Below are 15,382 nucleotides of genomic sequence, written 5' to 3' on the forward strand. Positions count from 1 at the left end.
GGAAAATAAATAATTAAAGCAAGTGGGAGATTCTCTATTGGATGGTCCAGAAAGGATTTGGGCTGGGTGTGATAGACAGTGCCTAGATGGGAGGTGGAGGATGGAAAGATCATGGTTCAAGGACAGCGTGGGCAAAAAGAAAAAAACAAGTTCAGAAGACCTCATCCCAATGAGTGAACGGGCATGTCATGTGTGCCTGTTGTTTCTGCTACACGGAAGCATAAATAAGAGGATTGAAGACTGGGCTAGACAAGGTAAGAGATGAGACCCTATTTGAAAAATGTCTAAAATAAAAATGCCTAGGTTAAGTGGTAGAGTGGATGCCTCGCAAGTCCGTGGCTCTGTGTTCATATCCAGGAACACCAAAGAGTGAAGCAAAGCAGGAAGGAATCAGAACATAAAGGTCTGAACAACTACTCAGCTGCTCAACAACATGTATCCATAACCAGAGATGTCTAAGACATGACTTCCTTTGTCTATTCCTGCTGCTATAATATTGAGAACCTGGTAATTTACAAATAACAGAATGTCATTTGTGAATTATGGGAGGAAAAGGAGTCCAAGTTCAAGGCGGCAGCAGATTCCGAGTCTGGTGAGGCCTTGCTCCCTGCTTCCAAGTTGACACACAGAACAAGGGAAGAGTGGAGCAGCCAGGCACTCTTTCAGCCTCTAAAAGGGCACCAAGCCTGTTCATGAGGGTGGAATGCTACTGATGCAGCTATTTTCCAAAAGTGCCCACTTCTCAATATTACTGTGTTGGCGGTTAGGCTCCAACTTAGGAATTTTAAGGGCACATATGCATTCAAGCTACAGCAATTATTTATATAAGTATTTATTCCAAGGGTATATATATTTTTTAACTAAGGGTCTGGAAAAATATTCTTTGTCCTGCAAAATATTCTTGGTGTTAGATTTTCATTTTCCTTTCCCCCTTCACCATGTTTCCATATGAGGGCACACAGACGGTGGCTCTCAACAGTGGTATGGCCTCTGAGGAGACACTGGCAATGTCTGGAACCATCTTTGGTGTCATTTGGTGGGGGTGCTTTTATGCCTCATTGGCTGAGATCAGGGATGTTCCTATTTATCTTACAATGCACAGGATGGTCCCTACAATACCGAGTTTCTCAGCTCTCATTGTCAATACTGTGAAGGTTGGGAAATCTTTGGTTTGCAGAAAGCAATCTAGCTTTCTTTAATACTTTTAGATGTCCCTACACAATGTACAAATATTCTCATGGGAGAATGATAGCACCTGTCTGTCATTTTTAAGATGCCTACTAAGAGCCATTTTATTTTCCTGTCTTTCCAGCCACCCGGCAGAATAGGTGTGGTCATGGTGTGAACTGTGTCCTCCTCTCAATTCACTCCTAGTGCCTGAGAATGTAATTAGGTTCATGAGATCATATGTGGGAGGGTGTTAATCCAGTATGACTAGTGTCCTTATGAGAAGAGAAAAAGACGACACACACGTGAGGCCACTGGAAGAACACAGTCAGCCACAAGACTTGGAGAGAGGTTTCACAAGAAGTTATCCCCAAGAACATCCTGCTTTCTTACTTTTCAGGTTTCAGAATTTAAAATTTACATAGATATAGGGATCTCTACTTTCCCTCTTTCCATATATATATATGTATATATATATATCCACACATATATGTATACATATGCACATATATATGTATGTATGTATACACACACAGAGTCTCCACTCTGTACTACTTTGTTACGGCAATTCTGGTAAACAGATACACAAACTATGCTGCTATACCGAAGAATTATAGACTACACAATTCATAAACAATAGACATTTATCACATTTCTAGAAGCTGAAAAGTCTAAGATCACATCTAGTGAGAGAGGACTTGCTACACTGCCTTCTTTCCTCCCTTCCCCCCACCCCCAGCCCTGCAGTTCTGAGGCTTGAACTCTGTACCTAGGCACTGTATTTTAGCTGGGGCTTTTGTGCTCAAGGATAGCACTCTACCGCTTGAGCCACAGCTCGCCTTCTGGCCTTTTGTGGTTGATTGGAGATAAGTGTCTTACAGACTTTCCTGCCTAGACTGGCTTTGAACCAAGATCCTCAGATCTCAGCTTCTTGAGTAGCTTGGATTACAGGTGTGAGTCACTGGTTCCTGGCTGACCTGCCACATTCTTATATGTTGCAAGGGAGTAAACTGACTCTTTAAACCCTCAATAAGGAGTCTAGTCCTAGCTGGGAGAGCTCTGCCTTATCTCTTAATGCTATGACACTGGCGATTAAGTTCTAATATAGGTGTTTGGGGAACACTTATTAAAATCATAACAAACCCTCTGATCTCCTCTGTATGGAGAGGCTGAGGTTCAGAGAGGGTAAGAAAGTTGCCTAGCAAAAAAAGCAGTGCAGGAGGTATCACAATACCAGACTTCAAGCTCTACTACAAGGCCATCATAACAAAAACAGCATGGTATTGGTATAAAAACAGATCGGAAGACCAATGGATTAGAATTGAAGACCCAGAAATAAAACCGCACTCCTACAGCCAACTGATATACGACAAAGGAGCTAAAGACATACAATGGAATAAACATAGCCTCTTCAACTACTGGTGCTGGGAGAACTGGGCAGCCATATGCAGAAAACTCAAAGTAGACCCAATCCTATCACCATGCACCAAGATCAATTCAAAATGGATCAAGGACCTCAATATCAGACCTGAATCCTTGAAACTACTGAAGGACAGAATAGGAAAGACGCTAGAACTTATAGGCACAGGAAGGAACTTCCTGAATAGAGTCCCAGGGGCACAACAAATAGGGGAAAGACTCGACAAATGGGACTACTACAAATTAAAAAGTTTCTGCACAGCTAAGGTCATAGCCAGCATAATAGAAAGACAGCCAACCATATGGGAAAGGATATTTACCAGCACAGCAACAGACAAAGGCCTGATATCTGTCATCTACAGAGAACTCAAAAAACTAAGCCCCCCCAAAGCCCAATAAACCTATTAGGAAATGGGCAAAAGAGCTAAAGAGAGACTTCACAAGAGAAGATATAAAAATGGCAAAGAAACACATGAGGAAATGCTCAACATCCCTGCTAGTAAAGGAAATGCAAATAAAAACAACCCTGAGATACCACCTCACCCCAGTTAGAATGGCCTATACTCTGAACTCAGGAAACAACAAATGCTGGAGGGGCTGTGGGGAAAGAGGAACCCTTCTCCATTGTTGGTGGGAGTGCAAATTAGTACAACCACTTTGGAGAACAGTACGGAGGTTTCTCACAAAGCTCAATATAGACCTACCCTATGACCCAGCCATACCACTCCTAGGCATCTATCCTAAACAGCAAAACCCAAGATATCAAAAAGACATTAGTACTTCCATGTTTATCACGGCACAATTCACAATAGCCAAAATATGGAAACAACCCAGATGCCCCTCCGCAGATGAATGGATCCAAAAAATATGGTACTTATACACAATGGAATACTACATAGCGATTAGGAATGGTGAAATATTGTTATTCGCAGGGAAATGGTCAGAACTCAAACAAATAATGTTGAGTCACACAAGCGTAGAACACAGAAAACAAAGGGGCTTGATCTCCCTGATATATGACTGTTAACAAAGGGAGATGGAGAGACAGTAGAGACCAAGTCTGTGAACAATGTTTACGTTCTTTTTTTTTTTTCATAATTTTTTTTTTTTGGCCAGTCCTGGGCCTTGGACTCAGGGCCTGAGCACTGTCCCTGGCTTCTTCCCGCTCAAGGCTAGCACTCTGCCACTTGAGCCACAGCGCCGCTTCTGGCCGTTTTCTGTATATGTGGTGCTGGGGAATCGAACCTAGGGCCTTGTGTATCCGAGGCAGGCACTCTTGCCACTAGACTATATCCCCAGCCCTGTATACGTTCTTGATACATTGTATATTGCATATGTGTCTACCTGACCTAGACAAGGGATGGAAAAACAGGTCATAAGATATCACAAGAAATGTACACACTGCCCTACTATGTAACTGCACTCTCTTTGCACAACACCTTGTAAAAAAATTTATGTTCAATTAATAAAAAAATTTACAAAAAAGAAAAGAAGTTAGCAAGATTCCCATCTGAACAAACAAGCCAGATATTGTGATAGGCCTATAATCCCAGCTATTCTGGAGACAGATGGGAGGATCACTATGTGAGACTGGCTATGGGCAAAAAAACCCAAAAAAACTTGATACCCCAACTGGAAAGTAAAAAAGCTGGGGCATAGCTCAAGCAGTAAGGCCCTGAGTTCAAACCTCAGTACTACCAGCAAGAGCAGCAACAATACCAAAAAGGTTTTATTGAGGTATGGAGATGGGAAGACTACAAAGGCAAATAAATACAATCATTCACAAAAAATAATAATAATTGAACTCATTGATTGATTTTGAGTAATTCCTTCTGTCTATTTGTTTATTTATTATTATTCTGGTACTGGGGTTGAACTCAGTGCCCGGGTGCTGTCCCTTAGCTTTTTCACTCAAGGATAGTACTCTACCACTTGAGCCACAGATCCACTCCCAGCCTTTTGGTGGTTAATTGGAGTTAAGAATCTCATGGGCTTTCATGCTGAGGCTGGCTTTGAACCATAATCCTCAGATTTCAGACTTATAAGTAGCTTTGACTACAGCTATGAGCTACTGATTCCTAGCTTATCTTTCTGTTTAGTCATTTGTACCAACTGGTATTATGAGCACTTAGACTCTTTCTTCTTTTTAATATTTTATTGCATACTGCTTAGTCCACAGAGAATTAAAAAATTATTGAAAGCATTTGTATTTGGTCTAAGTCTATCTCCCTTTCTTAGAGGTAAAATTTCCCTACATTCTATCCAGTGAATTTGGAATATTCCTTTATAGACTTTTCATTAACTCCTGAAAACCAAGGAAAACACAGTAAGAGGATTGAAGCAGAATTTAAATAGACTCAAGGTGTAAACCTGAAAGGAAAATTGTACTGCAAACCCCATTGCCTTTGGAATCAAGATACCTAACCATCTATGGAGCTTCCCCATCTCACTCCCCACCAGCATTATAAAAGAGAAAACTTTCTTTTAGTCAAGTTCATTATGTAAACTGCTTTCATACTTAATGCCTTTTTTTTTTTTTTTTTTTTTTGCAGGTTGTGGGGCTTAAATTCAGGGCCTGGGCCCTGTCTCTGTGTCTCTGTTGAGTCACAGTGACACATCCAACTTTTTCTGAGTAGTTTATTGTCTCACAGCCTTTCCTAGTGGTCTAGCTTCAAACTGCAGTCCACAAATCTCAACCTCCTGAGTAGCTAGGATTACAGGCAGGCACCACCAATGTCCAGGTAACAAAAGTGTTTTTAAAGAAAAAAATATGAGCTGGGCACTGGTGGCTCACATCTGTAGTCTTAGCTACATAGGAGGCTGAGATCTGAGGATCAGTGTTTGAAGCCAGCCCAGGTCAGAAAGTCTGGGAGACACTTATCTGCAATTAGCTACCAAAAAGCTGGAAGTGACGCTGTTGCTCAAGTAGTAGAGTACTAGCTTTGACAGGGAGAGAGACCGACAGAGACCAAGACATTCAGAGAAAGAAGCCCTCAGGGACAGGGCCCAGGCCCTGAGTCTAAGCCGAAGGAAAGGGGCTCCAAAAAACCTTTGTAATAGGGGAGTAATTTTGTACTCTCAAAATCATTCTTGCCTTTGATGACTTGAATTCTTGCCCCAGTACTGCCAAAAAGAAAATAAAAACACAAAAGGATTTTTGCTTGTAAGTACATAAATACTTTGGTTTTCTTTGTAGCCTTATCTTGTAGGGATGATAGCAGATAAGATGAGCAGGATTTATCAGGGTAGACTCTAGAATTCCTGTGGAGAGGATCGTATTATAATTTCTGTGAGTTCTGGGATCCCCTTTTGCCTTTCCAGTAGCCAAGAACACCCAGTTGGTCACGGAGTACCCAGTGGAAGGTGTTTACCCTAGTTGCAGAGCCCAGTGTGGTTCTCATTTCCTAACACAGTATTTGTGAATTCTAGACTATGGGCCACTCCACTTAGTTCTTTAAATGGGACTCCAGTCAGTGTGGACATTGAGTATTGCACTATAATTTTAGGTCTTTCCCCCTCTTCTCTATATGGATTCTCCTACATTTAAAAAAAAATCCAGGAAGATAGAAGCTAAGCCTACAGAATTTCTCCACGAGACAAATCAGAGGCTTTTTTTCTGTTCTTTTCTATTGTGTCTTACTCACTTGTCATGAAATGTTTCATTATAATTTGAGGACAGAGCTAACAGACACACATTTTATTCACTGTCTACATTCTGCAAATGTCAGTCTTGCAAAAACAATTGTGAGATCTCTTCTCAACCAGCAAAAAAAAAAAAAAAAGCTTCATGTGGTCATGTGGTGGGGAAGTATCGGTCATCCCAACTATATGGGAAGTATAAATAGGAAGACTGGGTTCTCAAATTGGGCAAAAAGTGAGACACTATTAGAAATACATCAAAAGCAAAAAGGGTGGGAGGCACAACTCAAGTAGCAGATCGCCTGGGTCCAAATCCAGGGCCATACACAAAAATGTTAATTTTCACTGATTTAGGACTGTCATTTCTGTCTCAACGTTTCACATTACTTATTTTTTTCCAGTTTAATAAGCAAGGTTACCACTAGATGGTGATAAATATTTAGGTACTTATTTTGATCAAGCCTACCAAACCTTAGAGAATCAGTTAAGTCATTGCCTGTCTTTAAAGAGTTTATAAAGATATTCATATAAATATACTCATATATTTAACTTAGAAATACTAGATGAAAAGTCAAAAGGACAAAGCAAAAATATACCTAATATAGTCCCACGTTCCCATTTATAAATTTGAAAAGACCAGTTAATTATGCTTCAAGAATTCCTACCTTCTGCCTATTTTTTCTTTCAATGTATTTCTCAAATACCTCTGTCAATGACTTCCAAGGTAGTTCAGATTCTGAAATGACAGTGTGCATTATGGTAATTGACTAGGTGTTAGGATTTCAAAAGCATTTGAGACTTCTGCATAGGATATGTTGAGTTTAAACATTCCACAGCAATATTGTTTAATGTTGGCATTTTGAGGGGGGAAGCTGTTCAGTAGTGGATCTGTCTATAGTAAATAGGTGAAATCCTTTGAAAACTGGACTCTGTATTAGAAGGAAATATAAAACACACCCATGATAGTTACTACTTAGAAAAAAAACCTTAAACAAAATAAGCTGGGAATGTGGTTTAGCAGTAGAGTGCTTGCCTAGCATGCATGAAGCCCTAAGTTCAATTTCTCAGCACCACATAGACAGAAAAAGCCAGAACTGGTACCTTGGCTCAAGAGGCAGAGTGCTAGCCTTCAGCAAAAAGAAGCCAGGGACAGTGCTCAAGTCCTGAGTCCCAAACCCCAAAACAAAACAAAAAAATACATTCTTTCTCCCTTATTTGTAGTTCTGAATTATGCAGTTTTCTATATGGACAGCTGTGGTCTGAAAATATTAATTGGAAAATTTCAGAAATACACTCTTCATTGCAAATTACTTTTTATTATGGAATTTTATTATAATTATTGTATTTTATTGTTAATTTCTTATTGTGCCTAATATATAGAGTACACTTTTTCTGGTAGGTATGTATGTTACAACATTATACATGAACAAAAGTATACATGTATACAACAGTATACATGAAGTTCAGTACTCTCTAGTTTCAGGCATTCACTGGGTCTTGGAATACATCTCCAGCCAATAAAGGGGAAGGAACTGCTGTAATGACTTCATGCTGCTCCTAGTTTTATTTTTATAATTACTAGTGAGTGTATATATAATTTATTCAGAAGATTAGCTGCGGTTTAAGTGACTAGCAAAGTCCTACATCTTGTAGTCTGGTGAAGGGAAGTGGAAATGAGCAGGCAAGAGAATGCATAGAGAGTACACACAGATAGTAAGTGCTCTGGACAGAGGAGTGAGCACAGGCCATGTTAATAAGTGGTGGGAGGAGGAACATTCCAGGCAGAGAGTATTCTCTGCAAATGACCAGACCCTTGTGCATGTGTTCACCACTAGGAGTGCGGTATGATTGGAATAGTGAGTAAGGGGCTGGGAAGAAGGAGTTAGGATGAGAGAATCACTAGGGGTCATTAAAGACTTTCAGTTGGAGTGTTACCATCTGTACTTTGAGGGGTTTGATCACTGTTTGAAGCCAACCTGGGCAGGAAAGTCTGTGAGACTGTTATCTCCAATTAACCACCAGAAAACTGGAAGTAGCACTGTGGCTCAAAGTGGTAGAACACCAACCTTGATCCAGAAAGCTCAAGACAGCACCTAAGCAGTGAGTTCAAGCCCTATGACCAACAAATAAGAAAAGAAAATAGGATCTGTGTATAGTGGAGGGTTTGACCACTGTAAGAGCACAGATTCTTTATCCATGGTGGCAGAGGGAAGGTTAGTAAACTTTGGCACAGATGTAGAGAAACTGATAGGTCTGATTGCTTCTCTTGTTTCAGTGAATTAAGAAATAAGGTCATCTTGGGGCTGGGAATATGGCCTAGTGGCAAGAGTGCTTGCTTCATATACATGAAGCCCTGGTTGGATTCCTCAGCACCACATATACAGAAAACGGCCAGAAGTGGCACTGTGGCTCAAGTGGCAGAGTGCTAGCCTTGAGCAAAAAGAAGCCAGGGACAGTGCTCAGGCCCTGAGTCCAAGCCCCAGGACTGGCATGCATGCATGAATAAATAAATAAATAACAAAAATTATAAAGAAATAAGGTCATCTGTTGTGTCTGAGGGGTGGGAAAAATATGGAGATGAGAAGAAAGGAAAAGGTGTGATCCATTCATCATTAGACAAGAGAACTGGTGTGTGATTACAAGGCCACATAGAAAGCCCACTTGGAGTCTGTGGTCCTGAGTGTACAAGGAGGTCAGTCAGCAGTTCTATGTAGAATCTTTCCCTAACTAAATTTATTTGTGCAGATTAGATTTACGGTAGGATTTATCTGCTGATAGTGAAAAAGGAGGCAAAATAATCGGTGGGTCATAGTTTAAGCTAGTTGAAGGATAATGAAATCAGGGTAGGGTCAGCAGATGGAAGACTGGTGTTTAAAATATGAAGGTATGATGGGTGCTAGTGGTTCACACCTATAATCCTAGATACCAAGAGGCTGAGATCTGAGGACCATGGAAAAAGCCAGTCTAGGCAGCCAAATCCTTGAAACTCTTATTTCCAATTAACCAGTGGTAGAGTGCCAGTCTTTATTTAAAAAGCTAAGTGAGAGAAAGAGCATGAGGCCCTAAGTTCACATCCCCTGCCCCCAAAGGAGATAAGGAAGGTTGGTTGGAGAATGATATTCTAGAAATTGAGATTATAGAGAGCCATTTTAATGGTAATGGCAGATACTAGGGTGTGCCTGAGGGAATGAATAACTCAAGCCAACTGGAGTACTATAATATGGGCAGAGAGGATGATATCAAGGGTCATCTACACGGTTATCAATATCTTCATGTGTTCTGCCGGAGAGAATGTCATGACCATCCTGTAAGGATTAAGGTTGAGGTGTCCTCTTGACCACTACAACAAGTAATTTAGGCGATGTTGTGGTCTGATAATGTGATTCTCAAAGCTAGAGTTTTAGAGAGGCAGGTAAAAGTGGCAATGAGAAACAAGAACACTAACCCTGTCTCTGGGCCTAACGGGAAGAAGGGTTTAAGAGAGAAGCCAGTCACCTCCAAAGAGGCCAGCAGGAGAGCCAGGTTTCAGCTGGCCATGGCTTCCAGCCAGGGTTGCTTGCACATTTAAGTCAATCTGGTAAAGTATGTAAACATTCCCTTTCCTGATTCCAAATCCTAGCAATTCTGATTCAGCCTGGGGTGTAGCTAGGTAATACTTTAACTCCCAATAATTGAGATGTGTAGCCAGGCTTGTATCCCTGTTTTACCTGTAGGAAAGAGGTTGAGTCATTGGGAATGGTAGACATGCATTTCTGATTGGACAGGCAAAAGGCTTTGGGAGTCTGGAAGGGTGCAACCCCCCACCTTTTTTTTTTTTAAATTCAGGACTGGGGCTCAAATCCAGGTCGTTCTGTTTGCTACCCCTCATTGGGCCACATGCCCAGCATCATTTTAAAATCTGTTGATCTTATAAATTATCTATTCTTAGTCACAACTCAATTTTCTCCTTTCTATTGGTAAATGTTGGTTTTAATTTTGACGGGTATTTTTTTGTATCATGTGAATGCTGAAGATGATGTGTCTAAATACATCATGGAATGAAAATCCCGATCACTGGCATCTAGATATTGTACTGGCATCCTCTTCATTATCCTCTTCACTGCAGAACACTTTTATTTATTTATTTTTTTGGCCAGTCCTGGGCTTGGACTCAGGGCCTGAGCACTGTCCCTGGCTTCTTTTTGCTCAAGGCTAGCACTCTGCACCTTGAGCTACAGGCCACTTCTGGCCATTTTGTATATATGTGGTGCTGGGGAATCGAACCCAGGGCTTCATGTATATGAGGCAAGCACTCTTGCCACTAGGCCATATTCCCAGCCAGAACACTTGATTTTTATACAGAACTGTCTTTTGCCCGCTTTGAACAAGATATGTCTCTTTATGTGAAAGTGTACTGTGGGTCGCATGGTGTATCATGGAGGTCTAGCTGTGATACATGTCTTATTTTCCTCTTGAGACACATGGAATATACAGAAGAGGGCTTATAAAATCCAAGATAATCTTAGTTTTCATCTGAAAACCAGCCTGCTGGCAGTCCCTTCTGACTAGGAATATATAAGAGAACATGGCCTTTTCTGCCTGTGCCTGCATTAGCTCTCTTCCTCGCTGACTGAACACGAGCTGTGTTGGCAAGTGGAGGTGTGCCCCAGGTAACAGGACCTCGCCTGGCTGGCAAGCTCAAGACTTCTACACCTGCATGATTGTGGTCTGCATTAAGGTTATAAGCTGGGTTAGAGAGACAAGAGCTTGAGGAATGGCACCATGGCTTTCCTGCCCTCTAAAATACATTGAATAAATATAAACTGAGAGTTTCTGCTTTATCAATTTTCCATATTAGAAAAACACCCTGAATTTTTAGTTGAATGAAGAAACAGAAGGAACAAGAGAATGAACTTCATTTTTCATTTCTAAAAGCTGTAGGACATTGTAATGAAGCTCTTTATTGCTGTAAAAAGAAGGAAATACCAATATTGCTTATTTTAACTGTATCTTTAGGGTGTATTAAAGAATAAAACGAATGGCAATGCCCCTCCTTCCTGCCCCGGTAGTCTGAGCACCATGAGTGCAGGACACTTGGCAATCCCTTCTAGCAGGTCTGCAAGATGGCTTTTTCCACCTACTTCAGACCACTCACTGTTGACAGCGCCAAGACTTTTTGAGGCTCTCCAGAGCCCAAGACAGTCCTGGGTTGTCCTACCAACAGATCCATTCCTGTGGTCCTAGCCAATGCCTGCGGAAGTCACTATAATCTTGTTAGATATTGAAGGTACCATAGTTCTAATGCTTTGTGGAAGAACTTTTATTCTTTATATCAAAGAAAAAGAGTATCTGCTGACACAGTGGAAGAGGAGGAATGCCAATAGGATGTCAGTCTTTTGAGCAAACAGGCTGAGGACCACCGTGTATGGACTGCTGCAATCCCTGCAGCATGTGGGACTACGATGTATGATCTATAACAGATAATCCAGGCCATGCTAGATAGTGAGTGCTGGCCTATGTCTCTGGACTGAAAATGCACAATGCTCAAACAGTGGCAGAGCCACACGTGGAGACAGCATTCACAGCTGGGTGCAAACAAGCAGAGTTCATTACAGGTATAGATCCTGAAGTCATGGAGTGGAGAGAGACTGGAAATAGAGGCACAGAAACTACTATTTGGGCATTCTACAGAGAGAGAGATTCCTGAGTTTGTTGACAAGCACTTTGTTGTGTGTGTGCGTGTGTGCATGTCTTTGTACAAAGCGTGGAAATGCTAGAAAGAGTTACTAAAAGAATTGAGGTGTGCTTCACAAATTTTTCTAATGGCTGTGAAACAAATGTTGATGGCAAGAGCTCCGGCAGCCATCTTGACTTTAAAATGGAAGGTACATGTTCAGAACGGCTGGCTATGAGGATGAGAAGAGCCCCTGACACTGAGCTACTCACTGGACTATGTCTTGGCTTCTTTTTGTTTAGAATACAATCAGTTTCTATCTTATATAGGCCCTTGGTAGATCTTGTTTTTGTTGGGTGTGTAGTTGATCCTAATGCTAACTAAGGAAGGCAGTGTGATAGAAATAGGATAAAAACCTAAACTGAACAGGTAGTGACACATTTTGTGATATTAATAGGACACAGAAGAAACAGACAGGTTAGGTTTGGTTTGCCTGTTAAACAACTACAATACTGATGTGGATAAACCTCTGTGATTTAAGAAAAAGTTTCATCCAAAAAAGATTCAAGTTTTACTTGAAAGTCTTTTGTTATCCTATGCATATACATTGACTTCATGCTCTAATTACTTTAGGAATTTGATGACTTACACTAATGTCATAGTAACATCAAGGCTTCTCAGCTTCATTTTCCTGTCTGCTAATGGAGATAGAATTCTCAGCCACATTCTTGAATTATAAAGAGATAAATTAAAATAACATGCAAGTATGCACAGTGCATTTGTGCTATTTATGTGGTTATTTTCTCTTTGGATTAGATCTCTAGCCTTATTCATCAATTGCTAAAGAACTTTTATCATATGTTTTGAAATTTCATGTGAAAATTATTGCTTCATATTTTGGGAAAATTAAATTTAGTCTCTCCCCTTAATTTATTACCATAAAACTTTTCAGTGCTGATACTTTTTTTTTTTTTTTGGCCAGTCCTAGGCCGTGAACTCAGGGCCTGAGCACTGTCCCTGGCTTCTTTTTGCTCAAGGCGAGCACTCTGCCACTTGAGCCACAGTGCCACTTCTGGCCATTTTCTGTATATGTGGTGGTGAGGAATTGAACCCAGGGCCTCATGTATACGAGGCAAACACTCTTGCCACTAGGCCATATTCCCAGCCCAGTGCTGATACTTTTAAAGCAAAGATTTCACTGTGATTTTTCTTTTATTCTTCATGCTATTGGAAGAATGTTCAGGATGCAGGTATATATCAGTCTTCCCCTCTGATCTTTCTCCCTCAGGACAAATATGATGGATTTGTACTGGTGACTTGAAGCTTAAAGCTATCAAGGAAACACTTCAAAATGTCTTAGGCAAGCCCATTTTCTCTCTGGTGATATTAATGAAAGCTGAGGATTTCATGTGTTCTCTAGAGGATGGCAAACAAGTTGGCACATGAGAGACCCATGCAGTCTTTCCTAGTTATGACCACAGGTGGGAAACAGAACCTGTAAGGCATTTTCTTAGCTGGAGCTGATGTAATGTATCGTGGGAAGCAGTGGTTGAATTCAGCAAGCTTTGAAGATGTAATTTAATACCAGAAGATACTGCTAGAGAAGCACAAGGACTTTAAACAGTAAGACTACTGATGGCAAAAACAACAACAAGAAAAACAGAAGAATAAGATTAGGGGTCTCGGGCTGGGAATATGGCCTAGTGGCAAGAGTGCTTGCCTCGTATACATGAAGCCCTGGGTTCGATTCCCCAGCACCACATATATAGAAAATGGCCAGAAGTGGCGCTGTGGCTCAAGTGGCAGAGGGCTAGCCTTGAGCAAAAAGAAGCCAGGGACAGTGCTCAGGCCCTGAGTCCAAGGCCCAGGACTGGCAAAAAAAAAAAAAAAAAAAAAAAAAAGATTAGGGGTCTCTATGCAAACCCTTAGAAACCAGATGATGTATATTACACTGTTTCATTTTTCTTTTCATGTAAGACTCTCAGTACTTAAGAGGCCTAGGCAGGAAAATCTTTTTGAGGACAGCTTTAGCTATATAGTAAAACTTGTCTGGAAAATAATAATAACAGCTGGGTGCTCACACCTGTAATCCTAGCTATTCAGAAGGCTGGGATCACAGTTCAAAGGCAGCCTAGGCAATAAAGCCCATGAGACTCTTATCTCCAATTAATCACAGAAAGGTGTGAAGTAGGGCTGTGGCCCAAGTGGTAGAGTGATAGCCTTGAGAAAAAGGAGCTCAGGGACAGCTCCCAGGCCCAGACTTCAAGCCCCAGGACTGGCAACCAAACCAAACAAAAATGTAATAATAACAGGAAGACAGGCTAATGTCAATGTGGAAACTCTGGGTATTTTATCAACGTAGTTTTTCATACTTGTATTATAACACTGGAGCCTTTCAAAATCAATTGACAGTTTTGTGTCTATGAAGATGAATAGCACTGTTCTGGTAGATAATTCATGAATCATCAGCGAACCATCCAAGGACAAAAAGTGCCATATGGCAGCCTGGTGACAATTGGGGTGATTCTCATATCACTTCCCCACCTGTTTCCTTCTCTAATTGAAAGAAAGCCAGGCTTATGTAGTCAAAACACAGTACCTTTGGAAAATTTTACGTAGGCAAACATTAACAGAAGCATTTGTTTAGTAAAAACCCAGCCCAAGTTGTTTGTGTTAGTAGAAATTTTATTCAAAATGAAAGCCAGATTTAAACTATTAATATAAAGTAAAACTGGTAAAGCGATTTTTATTTTTTAAGACAAGTACAAAACCAGTAAATATAGATAAATTATACTTAAACAGTTATCTTAGTTTTCTGGAATCATTCTTTGTAAGTAAACCATGAATGTATCATAGTTGACTATGTTTCTATACTTTTTCTAGCATATAAACCAAAACAGAAGCATTCTTGATTTTTGTTTTTGGTATTAACCAAAGGTTTGTTAAGGAATACTACTACTGATTTTATTTATGTATTTATTTATGCTGGTAATGGAGCTCACTTGGCTTTTTTTGCAATGCTCTACTATTTGAGTCACAGCTCCATCTTTTGACATTTCGTTGTTTTTTTTTAAGAGATGGAGAATTTCTGACTTTTTCCACCCAGGCTGTCTTTGAACCATGATCCTTTACTCTCAGCTTCCTGAGTAGCTAGCAAAACCTGATGTTAAGCAGTGGCCCACATATACTGCTTGAATAAAATGAGTGATTCTTGTATCTTTGATACAAATTATGTCATTGTTTTTCCAGAAAGGCACTACTGAATAAGACTCATGAAATTTAGGGTACTGAATTATTTGGCTACACAAAAAAACAAAAGGAAACAAAAAAATGCTGATGAGCTACCCTTTAATCTTATGAAAATCACAACTCAACCGTATTTAAGAGCATAAAATCTGGACTAGAAGCTACTTTTTTATATGTTTTATACAACCTAGGACACCATTTGAGTTCTCAATTTAAGACATTAATGAAATTTCTTACTACCAATAATAATGGTGAACT

The 15,382-nt window shown here is 40.3% G+C and overlaps 1 pseudogene; it reads left to right on the forward strand.

Moving 5' to 3' along the window:
* The first annotated feature begins 7,773 nt into the window (after positions 1 to 7,773).
* LOC125344556 lies at positions 7,774 to 11,981 on the forward strand (annotated as a pseudogene).
* The last annotated feature ends 3,401 nt before the right edge of the window (positions 11,982 to 15,382 follow it).

This window comes from Perognathus longimembris, chromosome 2 (assembly GCF_023159225.1).
Source record: "Perognathus longimembris pacificus isolate PPM17 chromosome 2, ASM2315922v1, whole genome shotgun sequence".
Taxonomy (NCBI): Eukaryota; Metazoa; Chordata; class Mammalia; order Rodentia; family Heteromyidae; genus Perognathus; species Perognathus longimembris.